This window comes from Heterodontus francisci, unplaced genomic scaffold (genome assembly GCF_036365525.1).
Source record: "Heterodontus francisci isolate sHetFra1 unplaced genomic scaffold, sHetFra1.hap1 HAP1_SCAFFOLD_368, whole genome shotgun sequence".
Classification (NCBI taxonomy): domain Eukaryota; kingdom Metazoa; phylum Chordata; class Chondrichthyes; order Heterodontiformes; family Heterodontidae; genus Heterodontus; species Heterodontus francisci.
In genome coordinates, this window is record NW_027140964.1 from 693,610 (window position 1) to 699,609 (window position 6,000).

The window sequence follows — 6,000 nt, forward strand, 5'->3', positions numbered from 1 at the left end:
ATTCATTGGAATTCAGAAGAATGAGGGGGGATCTTATAGAAACATATAAAATTATGAAGGGAGTAGATAAGATACAAGTAGAGAGGATGTTTCCACTGGCAGGTGAAGCGAGGACAAGAGGGCATAACCTCAAGATTAGAGGGAGCAGATTTAGGACTGAATTAAGAAGTAACTTCTTCACCCAGAGGGTTGTTAATCTATGGAATTCCTTGCCCAGTGAAGTAGTTGACGCTTCTTCAGTAAACGTTTTTAATGCTAAGGTAGATATCTTTTTGAACAATAAAGGAATTAAGGGATATGGTGAGAACGCGGGTAAGTAGATCTGAGTCCACGAAAAGATCAGCCATCATCTTATTGAATGGCGGAGCAGGCTCGAGGGGCCGGACGGCCTACTCCTGCTCCTGCTTCTGATGATCAACCACCCATTTATACTAATCCTACACTAATCCCATATTCCTACCACATCCCCACCTGTCCCTACCACCTACCTATACTAGGGGCAATTTATAATGGCCAATTTACCTACCAACCTGCAAGACTTTCGGTTTGTTGGAGGAAACCGGATAACCCAGAGAAAACCCACGCAGACACAGGGATAACTTGCAAACTCCACACAGGCAGGACCCAGAATTGGACCCGTGGCGCTGGAGCTGTGTAGCTGCGGTGCTAACCACTGCGCCACTGTGCTGCCCACTAATGTAGGGGTCATGATCAAGATTTTTGCATATGACACAAAGATTGGCCTTGTGGTATATAGTGAGGAGGACAGCTGTAGACTGCAGGGAGATATTTATGGTGTTGTCAGATTTGCAGAGAAGTGGCAAATTGAATTCAACCCAGAGAAGTGTGAGGTGATGCATGTGAGGAAATCAAACAAGGCAAAGGAATACAAGATTAATGAGAAAATACTGAGAAGTTTCGAGGAAGTGAGGGACCTTGCAGTGAATGCCCACAGATCCCTGAAGGTAGCAGGATAGGTCGGTAAGGTGGATAAGAAGGCAAATGCAATAATTTCCTTTGTCAGGCAAGATAGATAATTTAAGAGCAGGGAAGGTATGCTGGAACTGTATAAATTATTGGTCAGGCCACAACTTGAGTACTGTGTGCAGTTCTGGTCACCTCATTACAGAAAGATTGTAATTGCACGAGAGAAAATGCAGAGGAGATTTACGAGGATGTTGCCAGGAGTAGCAAAATGCAGCTGTGAGGAAAGTTTGGATAGGCTTGGAACAGAGAAGGCTGAGGGGCATCTGATTGAAATGTACAAAATTGTAAGGGGCCTGGATAGAGTGGAGGTGAAGAGCCTATTTCCCTTAGCAGAGAGGCCAGTGAATAGGAGGAGTGCGATTCTAAACGAGTACTTTGCATCGGTATGCACCGAGGAGAGGGACATGAAGGATGTTGAGGTTAGGTACAGATGTTTGATTACTCTAGGAAAAGTTGGCATAAGGAGGGAGGAAGTGTTGGGTATTCTAAAAGGTGGACAAGTCCCCAGGTCCGGATGGGATCTATCCCAGGTTACTGTGGGAAGCGAGAGAGGCAATAACTGGGGCTTTAACAGATATCTTTGCAGCATCCTTAAACACGGGTGAGGTCCCGGAGGACTGCAGAATTGCTAATGTTGTCCCCTTGTTTAAGAAGGGTAGCAGGGATAATCCAGGTAATTATAGACCGGTGAGCCTGACGTCAGTGGTAGAGAAGCTGCTGGAGAAGTTACAGAGGGATAGGATCTATTCCCATTTGGAAGAAAATGGGCTTATCAGTGATAGGCAACATGGTTTTGTGCAGGGAAGGTCATGTCTTACCAACTTAATAGAATTCTTTGAGGAAGTGACAAAGTTGATTGATGAGGGAAGGGCTGTAGATGTCATATACATGGACTTCAGTAAGGCGTTTGATAAGGTTCCCCATGGCAGGCTGATGGAGAAAGTGAAGGCGCATGGGGTCCAAGGTGTACTAGCTAGATGGATAAAGAACTGGCTGGGCAACAGGAGACAGAGAGTAGCAGTAGAAGGGAGTTTCTCAAAATGGAGACGTGTGACCAGTGGTGTTCCACAGGGATCCGTGCTGGGACCACTGTTGTTTGTGATATACATAAATGATTTGGAGGAAAGTATAGGTGGACTGATTAGCAAGTTTACAGACGACACTAAGATTGGTGGAGTAGCAGATAGTGAAGGGGACTGTCAGAGAATACAGCAGAATATAGATGGATTGGAGAGTTGGGCATAGAAATGGCAGATGGAGTTCAATCAGGGCAAATGCGAGGTGATGCATTTTGGAAGATCCAATTCAAGAGTGAACTATACAGTAAATGGAAATGTCCTGGGGAAAATTGATGTCCAGAGAGATTTGGGTGTTCAGGTCCATTGTTCCCTGCAGGTGGCAACGCAGGTCAATAGAGTGGTCAAGAAGGCATACGGCATCCTTTCCTTCAGCGGACGGGGTATTGAGTGCAAGAGTTGGCAGGTCATGTTACAGTTGTATAGGACTTTGGTTCGGCCCCATTTAGAATACTGCGTGTATTTCTGTTCGCCACATTAGCAAAAGGATGTGGATGCTTTGGAGAGGGTGCAGAGAAGGTTCACCAGGATGTTGCCTGGTATGGAGGGCGCTAGCTATGAAGAGAGGTTGAGTAGATTAGGATTATTTTCATTAGAAAGTCGGAGGTTGAGAGGGGACCTGATTGAGGTGTACAAAATCATGAGAGGTATAGATAGGGTGGATAGCAAGAAGCTTTTTCCCAGAGTGGGGGATTCAATTACTAGGGGTCACGTGTTCAAAGTGAAAGGGGAAAAGTTTAGGGGGGATATGCGTGGAAAGTTCTTTACGCAGAGGGTGGTGGGTGCCTGGAACGCATTGCCAGCGGAGGTGGTAGATGCGGGCACGATAGCGTCTTTTAAGATGTATCTAGACAGGTACATGAATGGGCAGGAAGTAAAGAGATACAGACCCTTAGAAAATAGGCGACATGTTTAGATAGAGGATCTGGATCGGGGCAGGCTTGGAAGGCCGAAGGGCCTGTTCCTGTGCTGTAATTTTTTTTGTTCTTTGCTCTTTTGAGTAGATTTAAAGTGATTGGTGGAAAGATTAAAAGGGAGGTGAGGAAAACGTTTTCACCCAGAGAGTGACAGTGGTCTGGAACTCAATGCCTGAAAGGGTAGTTGAGGCAGAAACCCTCAACTTATTCAAAAGAGGTTTGAGGAATTGAATGAGGAAAGAGGAATTGAAGGAAATTAGCATTATTAAGAGAAGGTTGCATTAATAAATTAATGGGGCTGAAGGTTGGTAGGTCCCTGGGGTCTGATATGCGACCTCCGAGAGTTTAAAAGAGGTATCTATGGAGATAATGGATGCATTGGTTATTGTCTTCCAAAATTCTATAGATTCTGGAACGGTTCCTGCGGATTGAAACGTAGAAAATGTCACCCCACTATTTTTAAGAAGGGAGGGAGAAAGAAAACAGTGAATCACAGCTCTGTCAGCCTAATATCAGGAGGAGGGAAAATGATAGAATCTATTCTAAAGGATGGGATAATTGGACACTTGGATATGAATGATCTGATTGGGCATAGTGAACATAGATTTGTGAATGGGAAATCATGTTTGACAAACGTGTTGGAGTTTTTTGAGGATGTTACGAGCAGAATTGATAAAGGGGAGTCGGTGGACGTGGTATACTTGGATTTTCAGAAGGCTTTTGATAAAGTCTGCCACAGGAGGCTGGCTAGCAAAATTAAAGCACATGGGATGGGAAGTAACATACTGGCATGGATTAAGGGTTAGTTAACAGGCATAAAGCAGAGAGTAGGAAAAAACGGATAATTCAGCATCGGCAGGCTGTGACTAATGGGGTATCACAAGGTTCAGTCCAGCAGGCTGTAGTGTGCCTTATTGGTAGATGAGATGCTGTTCCTCGAGCTTGTGTTGATGTTCACTGGAACACTGCAGCAATCCCAGGACAGAGATGTTGTCATGGGAGCGCGGTGGGTAGGGGTTGGGGGGAGGGGTGGGTGGGGTGCGGGGCTGGGTGGGGTGCGTGTGGTGTCTGTTGCAGTAGCCAGCAACCAGAAGCTCAAGGTAATGCTTTCGAACTGAGCAGAGTTTATCCGCAAAGCGGTCACCCAATCTGCGTTTGGTCTTCCCAATGAACTGGAGACCACATTGTGAGCAGCGAATACAGTATACTAAATTGAAAGTAGTACAAGTAAATCGCTGCTTCACCTGAAAGGAGTGTTTGGGGCCTAAGGATGGTGAGGATAGAGGAGGTAAATGGGTTGGCATTGCACTTCCTGCGATCGCATGGGAAGGTACCGTGGGAAGAGGACAAGGTGTTGGGGGTAATGGAGGAGTTGACCAGGGTGTCGCGGAGGGAACAATCCCTTTGGAACTCTGACAGGAGATTGATGGGGACGATGCATTTGGTAGTGGTATCACACTGGATATGGCAGAAATGGCGAAGGATGATCCTTTGGATATGGAGGCTGGTGGGGTGGAAAGTGAGGACAAGGGGAACCTTGTCATGTTTCTGCGAGGGACGGGGAGGGGTGAAGGTAGAGGTGCAGGAAATGGGCTGGACACAGTTGAAGGCCCTGTCAAACACAGTGGAGGGGGGTGAGGGTAGGGATAGAATCATTGGTTGAGAAAAAAGGAAGACATTTCAGAAGGACTGTCGTGGAACGTTGCATCATCAGAGAAGATGGGTCAGAGATTGAGAAACTGGAAGAATGGAATGGTGTCCTTACGGGAGGCAAGGAGTGAAGACGTGTACTCGAGGTAGCAGTGGGAGTCAATGGGCATATAATGAATATTATTAGACAGCCTATTGACAGAGATGGAGACAGAGAATTCGAGTAAGGGAAGGAAATGTTGGAGATAGACCATGTAAAGGTAAGAGAAGGGTGGAAATTAGTATTAGGTGGGAATGCGTACTTTGAGGAAGATGCAAATCGGCTTCAAGGTAATTTGGACAGACTTAGTGTGTGGGAAAGAACGTGGCAGATGGCATATAATATGGAAAAAATGTGAGGTTATCCATTTTGGGAGAAGAATAGATGTGCAGAGTATTTCTTAAATGACAAGAGATTAGAAAGTGTAGATGTACAAAGGGACCTGGGTGCCCTTGTCAATACGTCACTGAAAGCGATCATGCAAATGCAGCAAGCAGTTAGGAAGGCTAACGGTATGCTAGCCTTCACTGCAAGAGGATTTGACGACAGGAGTAGTGAAGTCTAGCTTCGACAATATAGAACCTTGGTTAGACAGCGACTGGAGTACAGTGTGCAGATTTAGTCCCCTTACCTTCGGAAGGATATTATTACCATCGAGGGAGTTCAACAAAGGTTCATAAGACTTGTTCCCGGATGGCAGACCTGTCCTATGAAGAGAGATTGGGAAAACTGGGCCTGTATTCTCTGGCATTTTGAACAATGAGAGGTGATCTCATTGAAACCTACAAAGTACTTATTTAGATAGACAGGGTAGATTTCAAAATAAAAGGGGAAGCCACATAGGACAGTGATGAGGAGAAAAGTCTTTAATCAGAGGGTTGTGAATCTTTGGAATTCTCTATCCCAGAGGTTTGTGGAAGCTCAATCATTGAATATATTTAAAGTAGAGATTGACAGATTTCTAAATACAAACGATATAAAGGGACATTGCGATACTGTGTAAAAGCATTGAAGTGGATGATCAGCCATGATCGTATTGAATGGCGGAGCAGGCTCGATGGGCTAAATGGTGTACTCCTGCTATATATTCCTATTTTTCTGTGCCCCTGATAAAACTGTGTTGTGATGGGGAGGCTCTGGACCATCTGTCACCTTCTTCCAGTTGTAATTCTAAGCCCGCCCCGCCACCATCCCCACCCCCCACCCCTCAACACCACCTGCGAATCCTTCTCGGAGGACCCTATAAAATTCAGGTCAAAGTTACAGTTAATTCTTGAATTGAGCTTAATAGCTAATGCAAATGGAAGTAAGTCACAGTTAATTACTTCAT